The following is a 20,471-nucleotide window of genomic DNA, read 5'->3' on the forward strand; positions in this document are numbered from 1 at the left end:
AATTAAAGAATTGTGTTGTGAATTTTAATGTGATTGTTGAGAGGTAAATTATTTGGTATTGTATTCATCCACCTTAGAAAAAATGCCATGGAACCTTTAAATGAAAAGTGTCTGAATATATCACCAGTGCTAGGGATCTGATGAAGGCAGAAACTGCTTATTTAAGATTCAAATAGCTCAGAGGCTCATTATATTAAACTCCACCACAATGGTGAGTCTTCTTACAGTGTTTCAGTACAGGATGCATGACGGAATTTTTCCTCATGTGTTGAAATTGTAGTTTAGGTCCCCAAAGCTGAGGTCATTAGAAAAAAGTACTTCTACATTCTAAACAGCAGTACTAGGTAGCCCATGCTCATTTACTAAAAGTTAACAGAACTTGTGTTGAATGATCAGTGGTCATCTTCCCTATCACCCATCTCCATTTAAAGAGAGTGAAAACAGCCATTGAATTTGGGCATTATGGACCTAATGGCTATGTGATTTCCCCCTTATTCTAGCCAAACTAGAAGGAGTTAAGAGAACTGTCTTAAGACTGGCAGGATCTATATGAGGGGAGACAGGAAACCTCTTGCCTGGCTGAGCCGTGCAGTTGCCACCATGAGCCAGGAAATACATTTGGTGAGTGATATGTGCCCCCAAGTACAGAGACGGGTGCTTGTTTTTGACCTGGTGAGCTCAGAAGGCCCGAGATTGGCTGAAGTTACCTATGCATGAAAGCAAGGGCTGCCGCAGGGAGAATCTTGCACTTGTGCCAGCTGGCTTGGTGGAGTGTGCCTGTCATGGGGGCTTAGGTGCTTGTGATTGGACCCTGCACAAAAGGGAAGCCAGTAGGGATTAACAGATATCAACAAGAGGTTAAAAAATGAGGGCTGCCAAAGCTCAGCCAGAGAATGCGTCACCCATATCAGAGTATAATGTGGTAAGGAGATTCCTATGTGTTTTAAGAGTATCTGGGATTTGTTTTAATCAGACATGGTAAGACACAAAGACATGTAAATTGCTCTTATGAAGAAAAAGGTTTATTATACTCGCAGTTCCCTAGGAACAGGGAGCATAACCACTACATGGTGGGAAGGGTGGGTGGGGTGCACATGGGGAAGCACCAGGGTTAGTTAGAAGGCAGAGGGAGCTGGAGGAAATTCAAGCAAAAGCCTTTATTGTAATTTCCGTGGAAAGGAACACAAAGCAGGGTAAGCAGGACTGGCTAGTTTAAATAATTTCAGAGGGCTCCGGAGTGTAGGGGCTCTCCCTAGTTGTCTGGTACCTGGCCTTGGTGTGAGTAGGGCAGATGGATAGTGGTCTGGGTTGTGACAGTCCCATAAAGGAAATGATTGGGTGTGGGCTCTGGATTAAGCAGTTTGCGTGTTTCTAAGCCAGGGAGTTGCTTATCATCTCTAGGAATTGACTAACCATGTAAGGGCTCAGGTATCTCCACTTTCAGGAAGGCCCCAGATGTCAATCAGAATACAGAAAATGAAAGACGTGGGTAATACATTGTGGATGCCCTCCAAAGAATCCATGTCTGAGCTCCAAAAAAAAAAAACCAAAAAGCTGGTATTTTGATGCCTGCCACAATGGGAGTAATGATAGAGAACCAGTGTTAACCAAGAGATAATTAAAGCAGCACCAGAGACGAAACCTTAGAGGGACACATTCTTCCTCAAATCATTCTCCTGATGGAGGAAAGATAACCAGAGTGGCAGATATATGGCCAACCGCTGTAAGGGGAAGTGGGGACTCTGCTTGAGAAACTGCATTTGAAAGAGTAATTTTCAAAATTACTTAGGCTGTTTATTTAAAATCCTATGTACACCTTTCCAACCCTTACTCTACGTGTTTAGTTTATTTAAAGGCTCATTGAGAATTATCTATCATTCCAATTTTCCCAGTTTTCTACTTTTTAATTCTTTTTATATAAGTTGGATGTATCTTGCAAAAACATTTTCCTTTGATAATGATATGAAAATGGTGCCTTTGTTCCTGAGCCTTTACCTATCTAGGTATATTTCTGTTGTCTTCACAAGCAAAATTTCTTGAGTTTTTAATTTAGATCAGAGCTGTTAATATGACTATGGACATGGCTACATTTTTTCTGGAATTTGATTTTGCCAAGATGAAGGACTGGAGACTATTTCTAATGCTTATTATGTTTTAGATGATCTGCTTTTCTAACTTGATTCATGTAGAGTTTTTTCTCTTTTTTTAAATTGAAAAAATTTCCCATCTATATCTTGAAGTGAATCGATGTTTATTTTTTGGGCTGATACACAATGGCATGTTTAGATCATCTGGCTCATATTTTCTTTGTCAGGCAAATTTTCTTCTATCATAATTTTGATTGTTTCTTCTGTTTCCCCTGGTTTTTAATTAGAAAATTCTGGTATTCTTAAACCTCTCTGTCTTCCATGTCTACTTTCCTATCTTGTAATTTTTTAGTCTTTATCAGTTAGGAATGTGTTCAGACATTAATAACAGAATATATGGCTAAAGAGTGGATTAAACAAATAGGGCTGTATATTTCACACAACAAGAAGTCCAGAGACTGGCAGGTTACGACCAGTGCAGCTGATAGATACAGGAGGCAGAAAAGCGGGGGTCCCTAGAGAGTCTCCAACCCACCCCAAGTGTTTACATCAGATGCTTTTGTGAAAATGAGGAAACTTCCCAGAGCCTTCTCTGGGCATGTGTGCAACGGACTGGGGATCCACCTGCACACTGGGAAAATAGGGTGGAGCCATTAAGAATTCACACCTTATGCAGTGGGGAGGAGTCTGGCCTCTTGGTATTTAATCTGTGAGGTAGGAGCCTGTTGGCAGGACCCCCTCTTTTTTACTGAGAGCTTTCTTTTAATAAATTCCACTCTCTTCACCTTTCAACATGTCCACGTGCCTAATTTTTCCTGGTTGTTAGACAAGAACCCAGATTTTAGCTCAACTAAAGAGCAAAAAATCCTGCATCACAATGACTATAAAGTAACATCAGTATGTCAGGCTCATTCTATCTCTTTGCTCTGCCAGCCTTAGCATGCTGACTTGTGGCCTCTTGGTTTTAAAATGGTTGCTGTAACTACAGGTATCATAACTGTGTTCCAAATAGGAAATGGGGCGGGGAGAGCAAAAAAGTGAAGCAGGCCTTCTCCCAGAGAGGTTCTGCCTTTTTATTTGTCATAGAGGTAGTCTAGGAACCAATTTTGTGCCTCATTGGCCAGAACTGGTCACATGCCACCCCCAGCTGGTCAGTGGTTGGGAAAGGGGGTGAAGGATGGGGTTGGTCAGCCAGCCAAGAGTGCCTGCTTGCAGTGTCTTCCTGTTCCTCATCATCATCCTGGAAGAGGCTTTCAAGTTGATTTGTTACATAAGAGAGACAATTTTCTAAGATCAATTCTGCTCATTTGCGTTTCCAATATGGATTTTAATTCTGTGATTTTTCTTTTTGGTTTCCATGGTTTTTAATTTTTGTTTTATTATTATAATCACTTTGTTATTTCAAGCATCTGCCTTTTAAAGTTTCATTCTGCATGTCAGCCTAACTTTTACAATCTAATTCTGATCTCTCCTTAAGACTTTTTTTTTTTTTTTTTTTGAGACAAGAGTCTTGCTCTGTCACCCAGGCTGGAGTGCAGTGGCCATATCTCAGCTCACTGTAAGCTCTGTCTCCCGGGTTTACGCCATTCTCCTGCCTCAGCCTCCCGAGTAGCTGGGACTACAGGCGCCGGCCACCTCGCCTGGCTAGTTTTTTGTATTTTTTAGTAGAGACGGGGTTTCACCGTGTTAGCCAGGATAGTCTCGATCTCCTGACCTCCTGATCCACCCATCTCGGCCTCCCAAAGTACTGGGATTACAGGCTTGAGCCACCACGCGCAGCCGATTTTTGTTATTTTTCTATAGAGACCGTGAATTTGTCTGTCTTGTTGAAAACAAGAAGTCTATTTTTTATTTCCTGTAACAAACCATTTATAATGATGTAATTTCCTCTGAGACTTTGATATAATAATACTTCACTTTACTCAAGCCAAAATCTTTTTTTCCCCAAAGGTCTCATGTTATTGATTTGTATTTATTTTTAATTCCTCCTTGACTTAGGATGACTCTACACATATAAACCCATGTATACTTTGTATTTGCCTTTGCCTGTGTTCGTAACATCCACTTTTAAGTTCTCCGTCCCATTCTCACGTCTCGTGTTGTGAATGAATTGATGATTTATTTTTCCATGCCCCAATCCAATTTCCACTGTTGATTAGCATTCCCCTGTTGGTCTGAGGTAGGAACATCTGTATCTCGGCTTCTCAGTTTTCAAGTGTGAGAAGAGTTTATGTTCAGTACAAACAATTAGAACAATGCCTGAAACATGGTTAGGTCTCAATACATACTACATCACCATCATCATCATTATCATTACTATTAGATGAAAGATAAATTTTAACCCAATAATCATATACATTGATATAAAATCTCACAGTGAGGGCCGAGCACGGTGGCTCAAGCCTGTAATCCCAGCACTTTGGGAGACCGAGGTGGGTGGATCACGAGGTCAGGAGGCCAAGACCACCCTGGCTAACACGGTGAAACCCCATCTCTACTAAAAAAATACAAAAAATTAACCAGGCGTGGTGGCAGGTGCCTGTAGTCCCAGCTATTCGGGAGGCTGAGGCAGGAGAATGACATGAACCCAGGAGGCGGAGCTTGCAGTGAGCCGAGATCGCACCACTGCATTCCAGAAGCCCAGGCGACAGAGCAAGACTGCGCCTCAAAAAAAAAAAAAAAAAAAAAAACTCACAGTGAGATAAAAGAGATGAACAACATTTCATGAGAGCACAGAACAGAGGAACTTGATCTATCCAGGGCCAAACCAGGGGAAAGAGGCTATGGCTGTGTCACAGAAGACTCCACTGAGGAAGTCATACTTGAGCTGAGATGAGAAAGATAATGTGTCAATTGTGAATATTTTGTTTGCCAGTGGGTTTCTAACAGACTTAAATGAAAGGGCACTGCTTGATTCAAGAAATTGTAAAGCAAAGTCAGTCTTCAGGCGTGGCTAGATCCAAGTAAGTTGCCTCTCCATCTCCTGACTCTACTATCCTCTGTGTTGGCTTAATTCTCTGAAATACTCTTCACAATTCTCAGAAAGGCCAAAATCAGCTCCAGTCTCACTTCCTGCCAGGTTTGCTATCCTAAGAAGAAGGCTTCTCATTCCCAATGATTCCAACCTAAGTCCGAGAAATAAGTCCTAGAAATAAGTCCTACTTACCTAGATGGGTCACATGACCGTCTCTAAGTGAATTGCTGACACCAGAGGAATGGAATGCCTTGAATGAACAGGTCTAGGCCCTGTGTCCTTACCTGGAATGAGAACTGATTGAGGGGGAGAAAAGGCAGAGAAGGTATTACCAAAAAGCTGACCTGGTTTCTGGACAGGCAAAACAATAGCCTATAGTGTACACAGAAATGAAAACTTCATCAGAATAGCAAATAACAGGGTCCAGTCTTCATTTTCTTCCTGACTGTCTGTATCTCTCGCTGCTTTCAGTGCCTTGAGTATATTGTCAATTGAGGAATGTGATCTTTGAGTGGCTGTATAAAAAGAAGCACCATATCTGGTCACTGAACACCCTAGAGCAAATACAGTGCTTATAATTTGTGGATACCCTGTATCACGAAGACAGTCAAACAGTGGGGAGGGGCCCTTCCTTCCATTGTACCTGCTCAGCTACCTGGTTCTATTTCAGAGAGTAAAGTATCCAAAGGACACTGATTAGGTTCAGAAAGTCAGCTCAAACAGACTTGAAAAGTGAAAGAGGAACTAATTAATTCTGTAACTAAAAAAATTCCTCCCAGACTCCAATAAATTGCTGACTGTAAGCTTCAGTTTCTAATGTCATGAGATTTCATTCTTTTTGTGCTATCATGAATTTTTAAATTGAGAGTTACGAGAGGCATTTTTCAGGAACTGGATATAATAGCCTGAAACCATTTTGTCCCTGTTGGTCGCACAAGATCTAGTAGCTAATTAGTCAACTCTTGGTGACCAACTGAGTGTAGGGGGTCACTGAAGTGGTGTTTGCTTCTGAACTAGCACGATGCTAACAAGGCTGCTGCTTCACCTGGATTGGGTGGAGAGAAAGTCAATCATTGGATCAACAGCTAGAGTAAATCAAGGCTTTTAATGCCTCCCTCACTCTAAAATTCTGTATCTTCATTATCCTATATTTAAGAATATTTATAAAACAATGCCCAAGTAATTCAGCCTGTGGATAAATTATTTGATTTTCATTGTGACATTCTTTCTCCAGCTTGCCACTTCATTGATATGAAGAAAGAATAATTCAAAACAGTATTTGACATGGCAAATTATTATGCAAACTGTTATGAAAAGAAACTTAAGACAAATTAAAATTAACAGAGTTTAATCGAGCAAAAACCTAGTAACAAATCAGGCAGCCCCCAGAACCAAAATAGATTCAGAGCAGCTCTGGGGCTACCACATGGTCCAATAACAATTAAGACAGAAGAAGGAAAGCGAAGTACAGCAAACAAAAGTGAGGTGTACAGCTTAGTGTTTGCCTTATGTGAACACAGTTGGAACAGTTGACTGCCTGTGATTGGCTGAGACTCTGCTACTTGTTACAAAATCAGGTAATAGTCTATTTACACATCCAGTTAGGTCACAGTTCACTATGTGCGAAGAAACCTTTAGGCCAAATTTCAAATATGTAAGGAGGCAGCTTTAGGCTAAACTTAACAAGACAACGAAAAATAAACTCTAAAATTTCTGTGAGTCACTGCAATTGCCGATTCTTCCAGAAGGCATTCCACCCAAGCTGACTCATTTAAAACACAGAGAACTTGTCAGAAGATAGGTGGTGCAAAGACTTTCAAGCCCAAGGAACTGCTGAAGAGATTGCATCGAAAATCCAGTGTCCACAGTGTACTTCGTGGAATCCAGATTGTGCCAATTGACAGCAATAGAGAGGCCTCAGGGTAGGTATTAATGGTGAATGACCAAGACATATTAGATCCAAGTGTCAGATCTCCATGAGGAGCAATGTGGAAGTACCTTGCAAAAGGCAAATCTCTCTAGACAATTGATTATTGTATCTGCAGCATCTAGCCAATGGAGGAATCTGTCCTCTTTCCATTTGCTCTTGGTGGAAGCAGCAGTAATAGCCTATGTTATCTTTTCTGTCCATCATGAGTTATAAAAGTACATTAGTAATGCAAACAAAGGAGGCACACTAACACTTACCTACCAGGAATAGGGATGAATACCTACTGTGTGCCAGGTCCTCGCCAAAAGAGTATACATGATTAAGCATTTAACAGTCACCAAAAATATTTTTGACAAATACCATGACACCTACTCATAAAGAAAAAAAACCCAAAAGCTCAGAGTATATTGTTAATTTGCCCTAAATAACATAGTAAGCAGGTAGCAAGTGTGAAAGGAAGGGGTATTGTTCATCTGAGAAGAACAGTGGAAAAATAAAAGCGTTATTAAAAAAACAGAACCAAGGAAACTAAGAACAAACATGGTTTAAAGTATGACTATGACACAGATTTAATGAGAAACTCACAGTGAACTAGAAGATTGCAGATTTACCCAGGTTTTAAAAATAATTTTTAATTAATTTATTTATTTATACTTTTGATATTGACTCTACATCATTTAACCCTGAACATGGATGAGGAAAACAACAGGAATGTCACAAGGCCCAGGGGTCATTGTTGCTGAGTGTGGATATCACAGCTCCCATATGTGGCTACAGAGACGCTGTGTGTTCTCATATGTAACCCTATCAGACCACATTTTGTTTATCAATAGCAATATTCATGCTTCTAAAACATCACATGCCCACTCTGCCCAAGGAGCAAATATCTGATCCAGAACTTAATGCAATAATTACTGAATCAGATATCCCTGGGAAGCAATTATTTTTAAATAGCCATAGCTATTTTGATTACATGGACATTTAAGTTCTTTCTTTGCCACATTTGTCTTCAAAAGAGAGATGGTAGGATCAAAAGAAAAATGTAATATTGGCGGCATGAAAGTGTAAGAGAGATTTAACACTTCAGGAAATAGAGTGAGACCAGAATTATTTTAGCATCTTAGTCTTACCCGGAAGATATATAAAGATGCCACCATCGTTGTGTTAACAATTGAACAGACGCCCCTTTTCCCCCATTTATCTTTTTCTTTGTCATGGGAAAGTGGTTTTACAAATTGCAAATATTATCAACACTGCTGGGACTTGTACTAGTCAGAAAACCTCACAGTGTCCCAGTTTTGGTGTTTTTCTTTTTTCTTTTTTTTTCTACCTATAATATGAGTTTAATAGTGCTTTGTGATCTACAATCCCAGGGAATACCTTTTTGCCTTATTCTAAACAGTAAGCAATGATGAAAAAATAGTTGAAAAGCTACACAAATTAGATTTCCCATCTAATGTTTATTACAAAATTCTGTAACAGGTTTTTAATTCCTGAAACCCACTCTGGGAATCCCCACAGGATCCCCCACATCATTATACCAGGCTTTCTCAACACAGTCATGTGCCCCATAACAACATTTTGGTCAAGGATGGACCACATATATGGCAGTAGTCTCCTAAGATTATAATGGAGCTGAAAAATTCCTCTTGCCTAGTGATGTCACAGTTGTCATTACATAGCAGCACAATACATTATTACAAAAATCTATGATAAAAAAAGAAACAGATCAAGCAAACCACCATGGACATATTTTTGAAAAGAGTGACATCTCCTCAAAAAGAGCCTCAGGCAGGTCCTTCAGGAGTTTCTCCAGAAGAAGGCCTTGTTATCATAGGAGATGACAGCTCCGTGCATGTTACTGCCCCTGAAGACCTTTCAGTGGGACAAGATGTGGAGGTGGAAGACAGTGATATTGGTGATCCTGATTCTAATGTGTGTGTGTCAGTGTTAACTTTTAACAAAATAAAGTTTAAAAATTTAAGAAAAAAATTAAAACTAGAACAAAGTTTATAGAATAAGGATATGAAGAATGGAAGTATTTGTCTGCAGTTGTACAATGTGTGTTTTAAGCTGTTATTACAAAAGAGTCAAAAAGTTTTTTAAAATTTATGTTTATAAAGTTAAAAAGTTAAGCTAAGATTAATTTATTATTGAAGAGAGAATTTTTTTGAATTTTTTTTTTTTTTTTTTGAGATGCAGTCTTCGCCTGTCTCCAGGCTGGAGTGCAGTGGCGCGATCTCAGTTCACTGCAACCTCCACCTCCTGGGTTCAAGAGATTCCTTTGCCTTAGCCTCCCTAGTAGCTGGGACTACAGGTGTGCCACCATGCCCAGCTAATTTTTGTATTTTTAGTAGAGATGGGGTTTCACCATGTCGGCCAGGAGAGTCTTGATCTCTTGACCTCATGATCTGCTCACCTCGGCCTCCCAAAGTGCTGGGATTACAGGCATGAGCCACCACACCCAGTCTTTAAAAATAAATTTAGTGTCGCCTAAGTGTATAGTGTTTACCAAGTCTACAGTAATGTATAGTTATGTCCTAGGCTTTCACAGTCACTCACCAACAGCAACTCTCAGTCCTGCAAGCTCCATTCATAGTAAGTGCTCTGTACACGTGTACCATATATTTATCTTCAATATCCTAATTTTACTTTACCTTTTCTATGTTTAGGTATGCTTAGTACACATTTGCTTCCCATTGTGTTACAATTGCCTACAGTATTCAGCACAGCAACATGCTATACCAGTTTGTAACCTAGGAGCCACAGGCCATACCATGTACCCTAGGATTGTAGTAGGTTATATACCTACTTGAAGGTTTGCGAAGTACGCTCCATGATGTCAGCACAACTACAAAATTGCCTAATGATGCATTTCTCAGAATCTGTCCCCATAATTAAGCAATATATGACTGTATGTCTTATTTCTTCTTCTTCCTTCTTTTCAATTACACTTCCTTTCTCATCACTTCCTTTGTCCCTCAATATAGCTTTCATATTGCTATCTCTGTATTTTCGTACTATTTTCCCTCCCTTTTATTCTTCCACCATTCACGCTTCACTGCTACTCTAGTGAACAAACCATTACATGTAATTTACATGCAATTTATCAATATTTAAAATACTGGCTTTATTTATGAATAAGCATCTGGTTCTTATTTTTATTTAATATTAAATGACTTGTAAATCTTGTATTCTCTACAAAACAAAATGAAAAACCCAATACCAACTACAATTTTCTCTCCATTTGAAATTTCCCACTTTTACTTTTGATTCTTTGTGCTTAGATATTAAGAGTATTTCAATTTGCACCATAATTTAAATTATACTGTAAGTCACCATGTAATGAAACTCTTGGTAACATAAATTAGTTAAGTATCTATTTAATATATGTATTGAGATTTAACAATACTTGATGCATTACTTTCTACAGGATTCTTTCCTTCCCTGTCGGATGCAGAACAGCAGAGAAGGAAGCAGAGAAGATTTCTAAATTAGTTTCTCAACTGAATCCTTCACTGTACAACTAAGTACATTGCTTCTTACCAAAAAATTAAAGGTTAATTTTTCAAAATATGGTAAAATTTAAACTCATATTTTAATTAAAAAATTCTATTAAATGCATTTTATATGCTATTAAATAATTATCAGTCTGGTTTTTGCTTTTTAAGTAATATATATTGCTATAATAAATATTTTATATCTAGAAACTGATATATATCTACACACACATATATGTGTATGCATATATACATATATATTTCTAGATATATATAAATCTAGAAAGTCATGTATATGTACAGATTTAAAACATCATGTGGTATTTCATATTAAGTAAAAACTAATCTCTAATATTTTACAATAGTAATTTTGGTATATATTCACATACTCATGACTAATATAATTTTTAATTACAAACTAGTCATTAAAATTATATATCTTATACATTTTGACATTTATCGTAATCCTATTTTATGCAAAACACAGTTTGAGAAGTACTGTTGAAAGAATTATTACTTTTTACTTCCAGTATTTCATGCTAACTCATGAACTAAATCAAATCGTTAGTTAATTCAGGTGTATAAAATTTGATAAGAGTGAGTCCCACTTTGGGCAGTGAATTCCCACCTGTGACGCACCCTTTGGAAAGCTTGGCTCACAGCCTCCTCACTCCGTGTAGATTGTGTGGTCTGGAGTTTTAGTATTCCAGCCTTCAGCAGATCCAAGGGTGTGCTTCCTTCTCTGCTGTTCTCCATCCAGCAGGGAAGGAAGGAATCCTATAGAAATGACAATGTCTGCCCTCCGGCAACTGGTGCCTGACTGCCTACATGCCTGTGGGAGCTGTTTCCGCAGCCAGCTTTGTCACTTTCTTCCTTATTCTGCTCCCTTCTGCATTTCTTCCATCGTGTCCCTTTTCTGTTACCAACAACTGTGTTACTTAGATAGGTCCATAACCTGCTCCAGCTTCATTCATCCCCCACCTAACTGTCTATAGTAACTGTAGGAGTTAACACAAATGGAAAGTGAAGGACATGCCAGTTACTGAGTGAATGCTTCATAAATCTATGAGGTAGGCACTTTTGGTATCCTTTTATAAATAATAACACTAATACTTAGGATGGCTAAAGTCATATGGATTCAGCCCCAAAAACAAGATTTCTAAATTAGTTTCTTAACTGAATCCTTCACTGTACAACTAAGTACATTGCTTCTTACCAAAAAGAATGTTTGTGACAATAATAATTTGAGTAGAACAATGGTTGTCAAAGGCCTTCGAATACTATAAAATATTCTATCAGTGCAGAGTAGAAGAAAATGCTAATTTATAATTTCAAGCCCTTTTATATCACCTTATATAACTTACTGTCAGGAAAATATGCTGATTGTTCTAATAATTGGTTAATTGAGAGCATTCTGTATAAACCACACATGGGCTATCAATTTCAAAGAGTTACCAAAAAAGTTTACTCCATCTCAGGGTTATTTTAATATGGTTTTCTCTGTCTTTGGTGGGCAGAGAAGACCTTACAGGAATATCATGAGCTTGGAGTCTGCCTAACTATATTATTGTACAATAAGCACACATTAATTAAGCAGTACCAATAATCAACATGAAAGAATAAAAACAAGTTTTTACTATTAAGACATTACTATTGATTTTTATAAACACCAAAATAATATCCCTCCTAGGCCCATTAAACAGGTAATAATAACCATTCATTTAATTAATAGTGACTCACAGTGAAAATTTTAGAGTACTTGTAACACCCACATCAATATCAAGAAGGTTCATTAGGACTAATACTACAATAAATATAAAATGAATTAGTAATGATTATACCATTATTTTAAAGCATTCCTATTTGTACAGTTGTATTTACTTTAATCACCATCACTCTAAATGGCAATGAACAAAAGCCAGGCTGGGTATATTTATGTAGAAATAACGAGGCATATAAATGCAACTCAGTGAAAGACATGCACATCTTATCTGCACCTGTTCAGCAACACACCCATTTGTGTGGAAGGTTACTAAAAAGACACACTCTTTGGAACATTTGTGAGGGAAATTAAAACCATCCTGTAATTTGTCCTCCTCTCTGGTTTGAAATTGTTCCTTCTGAATATCTACATTCTGATTCAAGATGCTAGTAGAGTGCCTGGCACATAGTAGGAAGACCATAAATATTTGTTAAATAATGTCCATGCCTCCATGTTACATTCTCGTCTGGGAGGACTACTGGCTACTCTTGAGTATGTTTAATTTTAACTTTGATTTCAAAGAATCTGTTGATGATTGTCTACATTTACAATCAATGTTGGACAGATTTTATTTACTAGGGGGCAAAAGGGAAAAGGAGAGAAACCTCTATTTCTGCCAGCTAACCAAAGCGGGGCAAAGAATATAATAAATAACTCTTGCTTTCAGAATGGGTCAGTAGGGAGGAAAATTTAAAGAAAAAGCTACAAAGGTCTATTTTACATTCTCTCTTTCCATTCTTTTTTTCACGGAGTCTCTCTCTGCCACCTAGGCTGGAGTGCAGTGGCATGATGTCGGTTCACTGTAAGCTCCGCCTCCCGGGTTCACGCCATTCTCCTGCCTCAGCCTCCCAAGTATCTGGGACTACAGGCACCTGCCACCACATCTGGCTAATTTTTTGTATTTTTAGTAGGGACGGAGTTTCACCATGTTAACCAGGATGATCTCGATCTCCTGACCTTGTGATCCACCTGTCTCGGCCTCCCAAAGTGCTAGGACTACAGGCGTGAGCCACCATGTCTGGTCCTTCTTCCTATTCTTTATGTCTGAATCTTTCAGGATGTCAGGAAGCTGATGGTTTCAATAAACGAAACTCTGATAAAAGGCAAAGAGGAAAAGAGAGAACAAAACTCTCCTCTCTTCCTTTTATATCCTTGCTAATGACAAACATTTCCATATGGGCTCTTACAGAATCTTAAGTCCTGATTACTTCTGAATTAGAGCTGAATGGACAACATAGTTAAATTGCTATTATTTTTTAAAGTTACTTGTATTTGCTCTTAAGTACTGGGTAGTCAGAAACCGGCCATTTTATGAATATTGACAACATGATAAAGGGACAGTTCCTCCAAAATAATGACACAGAGTCCTGAGCATCTTGGAGGGGAAAATGTGGGTGTTTTTGGTGGGTAGAAAACAGATACTTCTCTTTGAAGATCTGGTTCTCTTTGGAGTTCACATGCTGCTGGATGAATGCTGTCAAAGTTCTGGCCCATGCTTGCTTGCCCTCTGAATCCTCTGCCCTAGCTTCTTGTTGCTTTGATTTTATGTTCTCTCTACTCACATGACTATTTGTCCAGTGGAGAAGCTAAGGATTTGCTAACTGTGAAGAAAAAGATTATGTGTTTCACCACACTGCAAGCCTTAAAGCCACAGAAGCAGTGAGCAAGCTAACATTTATTCTAAAGATAAACATGAAATCCAGGTAAAGAAACAAAGCACAATTTATTATCCTATTGATCACTAAGAGACTAATGTCTTTTCCTTTCCTAAAGACATTTATCCAATAAGCTTTGTACACACCACAGCAACAATCTGTAACCCATTACAGAAGTGTCACTAACATAGCGTTAATTACCACAGTATGTGACTTGGAAATGGTATCTTGAGTAAAGCGGAATATTTGGTCCACAACCCAGCATAAAACCACATCAGAGTCTTTTGCCTCCAGCTTGAGGCCATTCTCCACCTCTGGGTCAGGAAATAGGATTTTCTAAGGAGTGAAGAAGTAGGTTCCTGATGTTTCTTCTTTTCCATTCTCAGTTTATACCTCCAGGTCAACACTCTCATCTGATCTCAGAAGAATGCATCATTTTTTGAGGACCTACTTTGTGCTAGGAACTTTATGTAAATTTGTTCTTTTAGTCTTTATCACTCTATAATATGTTAGTATACTTATTTATAGGTGTAATTCTATGTATATAACTCAATACACGGATAATACAAAAAGAACTTTTAAATTGGTATGCCCACCTCACCAAAGCTCTTTTTATTTAGTCATGAAGCTTCATAACTAAAGGAAGTTCACAAACTGAAGACTAAAGATTAAATAACACAGGTAATAAATAACACACATCATTACCACTAATTGCACAGAGCCACCTTTGAAGCCACTCCTGTGGGAGGTTATTTGTAATTACATTGTATGCTAGACCTGCATGTGAAGTGGATAGACTTCTTCTTACCATCCTTGTCAAAAATATTTTATTTAACACCAGGTCTAAATGCAGACTATTTTATTTTTCTCTAGTACCTAGAGAAGTTTTAAGGCTTTTGCTCTAATATGTGAGAACACAAGTCTTTCTCTCTCATTTTAGATCAAGCTATTACCTCTCTTCAATTTGCATGTTAGCTTTTAAGAGCACTCTTGGAAATCATAAAAGTACCCAGGCACTCTGCCACCATCTACTTTGGTCTGTAGCATGATGGAAAGGAGGGTGAGAATAAGGAAAGTAGATAGATGAGAATCAAAATAGATGATGCTCTGTTCTAAATAAATTAGGGACAGAGAATGTAAGAAGAAATTTTTAAAAATGAAAGGTTAATAATAATAATAATATCTAATCTGTCAGAGTTTACTATGCAGATGCAGTGGGAATGAGTTATACACATTATTCATTTAAATCCTCAGGATAATCCCTTCATTTAGGTACTATGATGATCCCCAAATTGCTAATGAGACAGCTGAGGTTTAAACAAGTTAGTATCTAACCCAAACTAGCTAGTAGATGACAAAGTCTGGATTCCAACCCAGAATGCTTGCACCTCTAATCATCATGTGTCAGGAAGCAGCAATTTCTTCATGGAAGAGCAAATATGAGCCTGTGTTCCTAATGCCAGTGGCATACTATGGAATTAGGAGCCAGTATTCAGGAGGGGGCCCATCCAGGCTACTGTCCCATTTGTTGTTTTTGCAGGCATGTTGGTTGTCTCTCCCTCTCTCTCTCAGGTTAAATATTCATATTAATGGAGAAAGAATGGGCTAGACAACAAACAGTTTTGGAACAAAAGAAAAATTTAGCCAACTTCTTATCGAACTATAGCATGCATACAGAAAAGCAAAGAATAGATGTTTAGTTCAATGAGTTTTCACAAAATGAACATACCCCTGCATAACAACTCCCGTGTAATACCAGAGAGATCAAGAAACAAAACTAGTCCTCCAGCAGTCACTCTCATCCCAATCACGAATGCCCTTAAGGTGTAACCACTAATCTAATTTTAAAACTGTGAATCAGTTTTGCTATTTTTAGACTTTATATAAATAGAATTACATGTTACAAATATTTTATGTTGGCCAGGCGTGATGGCTCACACCTATAATGCCAGCACTTTGGGAGGCCAAGTCGGGTGGATCACCTGAAGTCAGGAGTTCGGGACCAGCCTGGCCAACATGGAGAAATCCTGTCTCTACTAAAAATACAAAAATTAACTGGGTGTGGTGGAGCACGCCTGTAATCCCAGCTACTCAGGAGGCTGAGGCAGGAGAATCACTTGAACCCGGGAGGTGGAGGTTTCAGTGAGCCGAGATTGTGCCACTGCACTCCAGCCTGGGCAACAAAAGTGAAACTCTGTCTCAAAAAAAAAAAAAATTATGTTTCATTCCTTTTATTTAACATTTTGTCTGAAAGCATGAATATATGCTGTAGCAACCAGCAATAGTTTATTCTATTTGATGTGTAGGGTATGTTGCACAGATAAATCATAATTGATTTATCCAATACACTATTGATGAATATTGGGATTCTTTACAATGTTCAGTGTAGACTAGAGAGAAATCCTAGAGTTTAGAAATCCAAGGTAGGCAGTTTGATAGAAAATGAAGCCAGAATTCTAAAAAACATAAGCTAATTGCACAGAAGAAACTGCAGAAATTTGCCTGTCTAGGCCTTGGCACAGCGTGATAAAAAATATAAATATAGTCCCTGAGTATTTGTAAACACAAATTGGATGTATCTTTACAATCAAAATTCACAATACCTGAGTAGTTCTTTTCTAGGGGAACACAACTTCAATCCAGAATGAAAGTATTTCCACAGATAAGTTCTGAGGAACATGAGCTCATAGTTAAGAGTGATAAAACCACCCAAAGAAATGATGTCCCATGACAGAGTGTCTGCAGACAGCTACTCTCTCAGATCCTTAATATTTAAAAATATGAAAGAGAAATCACAAATAGAAACGTATGAGAACACTATTTTTCAAAAGATCACACAAATTTGAAAAAGTATCCAAATAGAATGTTATAAATTGAACACATAAAAGCAAGGATTTCAAATTCAATGAATAGTTCGAAAAGGAGACCGGACAGAAGAGATTATTTGTAAAGTGGGATATTAACCCAGTCATTACCCAGGCTATAACATAGCAAAACAAAGAAATGGGAAATACTAACGCAAGATTAAAAGGCATGGAGAATAAAAGGAGAAGTTTTAACATATCTAGTTGGTGTTTTAGGAGAGGATATTTGTGGAAATTGTGAAAAGGAAATATTCAAATTACAAATTTTTATGAACTGTTGGGAGAGAACAATTTTACAATTCAGAAGCCCAACATATTCTGACAGGAAAAATAAAGCAATCAAGCCCTAGACCCATCATAGTGACATTACAAAAAGCAAAGACAAAGTTGGAGAAAAATAATTTTCTATAAAGGGTGGCAATTAGACTGACAGCTGACATCCTGACCTCAAGAATAGAAGTAGAACACAGTGGGATAATATTTTCAATGTACTGAGAGAAAGATAGTGGTATATCTGAGTTTTTATACTCTGAAAATCTTTTAGAACATAGGTTAAATAAAAATATTTTCTGAAAAATAACTGAGTTTACCACTAGCAGAGTCTCATTAAAGCAAATTTTAAATAATGTATTTTGGGCTCAGGGAATTTATCTCAAATATAAAATACAATATGCAAAAAGGTATGGCAAGAAAAGATGTGTATGAGTTAAAATTTGAGTAAATCTAAATAAATACTGATTGCATACAACATTTATAATCATGTAATGGATGCTCAAAATTAAGGAATTGTAAAATTATTGCATTGTTTAGGTAATGATAAAAGCTTCAATTTATTTAAATATATTTATGTTAAAATACGTAGATTTGTGATTGAAGAAGTAGTATAGAAAAATTAACTTTTAAACTAGAAAAAATAAACTTTATATATATTATATTTAGATTTAGATTATGTATTTATATTATGGTCAGATACATATATGAAAAATAATGCTGACCAATTAATATCAATGATCTTCATATGGAAAATTATAAAAATTATATTGAAAGACATTTAAAAATTTTAAATAAACACTATATTTATGGATAGAATATTAAATTTGATTTATAGATTTAAAGCAATTACAGTGAAAACTATAAGAGTTTTGGGTAAAATTTGTTAAAACAATTATAAAATAGTGCAGGTAAGAAAGTCAGGAATGGACAAGTCACTACTGAAGAATCAGACAAAGAATCTATCCTATCAGTTGTTAAGACTTTTTATGAAGCCATAGTAATTATAATGTGGCATTTATTCAGATTGATAAATCCAGCAAATAAATGAAATACTGAGCTCAGTAACAGACCCACTTAAATATGAAAATCTTCAGTGTGGAATTTGAACTGCAAGTCAATAAAGAAAGGAGTACTCAAACAAGTGGTAAATAAAAATATAAATTAAATCTGTAACTAATATATAACTAAAACTCAACATCAGATATATTAAGGATATTAATATTTCAGAAAGAAACAAGTGTTTTATGATATTAGGGGTAGGAGAGTAGATAATTGTAAATTAGAAAAGAAAATATCAAAACTTCAGACTGCATGAAAAAGTAACTTCTGCTAACCATAAAAAGAATGAAAGAGTATGCCACAAATGACTGGAAAATATTTCTAGCAATTTTAACCTATAAAGGATTAATAACTAGAGAATATAAAGAACTACTATAAATTAATAGTATATATTTTTAAAAGACAAACAAGCTCGACCAAATAAACAAGTAAAAATTATGAACAGGCATTTTACAAGATAAGAAAAAAAATGGTCCATTTATATTTTAAAATATTCCAACCTTTGTTAGGTATCATGACAATGTAAATTATAACCACAAAGAGATTCAATTTCCCACAGATCAGATTGGCAGGATTAAGGCAGGCAGTACCACATGTTACCAACAATGCAGATTAATGTTACATCTGAAACACAGCTGGAGGAAATGCATATTGGTAAAAGCCACATCAAAGCTTTTGACATTTTCAGTAAATATTATCATGCACATCTCCTGAAGCCCAGCAATTCACTCAGGCAGAATTAACTTCCAGAGAAATTCTTACAAATGCACATTGAAACGTGTTCAAGAATGTTCATAACAGCATTATTTATTCATTGCTAAAAGTTGAGAACCAGCTCAGTAGTCCATTAATCATGTATAAATAAATTGAAATATTCTTACAATACAGTATTCTGTAGTGATGAGTATATAGTATGATCCATAAATAAATAAATAAATAAAATAAATGTATCTCAAAACATAGTGTTACAGAAGAATGACTATAAATATATATAAATGATCTCGTTTTGTAAGACTCAAAACTAGACAAATTTAACTAGTATTTTATTTTTGATACATAAATACATGAGCATTTCATAAAGCAAAGCAAAGGAGAAAGAGGTCAAAGAATGAACAATGAGGTGAGCAAGGCAGAAAAAAATTTAGAGAGTGGGACTTCAAAATCTCTGGGAGCAATCCATTTTATAAGCTATGTGTCAAGGACCTAGATATTAGTTTTGTTTTTCTTTAAATTGTGTATATTAATTGTACACACTTTTTTTTCTACTTTAGGATTTAAGAAAATGATTTTGTGCCAGTACAGCAACAGAAGACAAATGAAAATAAGAATTATGAGTGAATCAACTCTATGTACATGTAAGAAACATCGTGAAATTACTCTGTAATTACTGATTAAAAATATAATCATTTTTACATAAAAATTTTATAGTAAAAAATCATTTTAACATAAAAAATGATTAATTAATCATTAACATTGGCAGATGATTAGGTTAATCATTGGCAAAGAAGAATTTCAACAGATTTCTTTATCCACAGACATTATTTTAAGAGAGATTTTAACTTTCTTTTTTATTGTTTTTAGATCACTTTATTGTACTTTAAAAATAATGTATGCTTATTATTTAAAATTCAAACAATACTATGATCTACAAACTGTTCACTAAAAAAGTAGCTATGCAAAATGTTATCATCCTAAAATAACAACTGTTAACATGGGATGATCATATGTACTGAGGGAATAATGAGAAATTAGGAGGACATAAAATTATATACACTGCTTTTAAGTTAAAAAGCATTTAAAGTTAATTTTAAGTAATTTTGACAAAAAAATGAAGCTAAAGTGAAAAAGGAATGCTGAAATGCCTCTTCAATATTCTCATCTCATTCTATAGTTTTATCATTTGATCTTTAAACTCCAACTGTATTTTCATAGGATGAAGCATATTACATTTCTTTTACTTTTCTTCATAAGAAATATTCTAACATTTCAGAGGATTATGCCATTAATTATGTTCTTTCCCATGTTTGACATGAGAAAACATAATGACTTTAAAAGTAATTGATATAGTTTGGTTTTGTGTCCCCACCCAAATCTCATGTTGAATTGTAATCCTCAATGTTGAAAGAGGGACTTGGTGGGAGGTGATTGGATCATGGGAGTGGACATCCGTCTTGCTGTTCTCGTGATAGTGAGCGAGCTCTAACGAGATCTGGTTGTTTAAAAGTATGTAACACTTTCCCCTTCTCTCTCTCAGGCAGGCCATGTGAAGACATAGTTGCTTCCCCTCTGCCTTCTGCTGTGACTGTAAGTTTCCTGAGGCCTTCCCAGCCATGCTTCCTATACAGCCTGTGGAACTGTGAGTCAATT

General features: G+C 36.5%; 1 non-coding gene across 1 annotated transcript in view; it reads right to left on the minus strand.

Moving 5' to 3' along the window:
• Positions 1 to 13,795, minus strand: part of LOC111549678 — a 34,166-nt gene extending 20,371 nt beyond the window's left edge. Inside the window, exon 1 of the transcript XR_004229066.1 lies at positions 13,676 to 13,795. This is a non-coding gene — a transcript (uncharacterized LOC111549678). The remainder of the gene's footprint in view (positions 1 to 13,675) is intronic.
• Between the last annotated feature and the right edge of the window lie 6,676 nt (positions 13,796 to 20,471).

The sequence above is a fragment of the Piliocolobus tephrosceles genome, chromosome 7 (genome assembly GCF_002776525.5).
Source record: "Piliocolobus tephrosceles isolate RC106 chromosome 7, ASM277652v3, whole genome shotgun sequence".
Classification (NCBI taxonomy): domain Eukaryota; kingdom Metazoa; phylum Chordata; class Mammalia; order Primates; family Cercopithecidae; genus Piliocolobus; species Piliocolobus tephrosceles.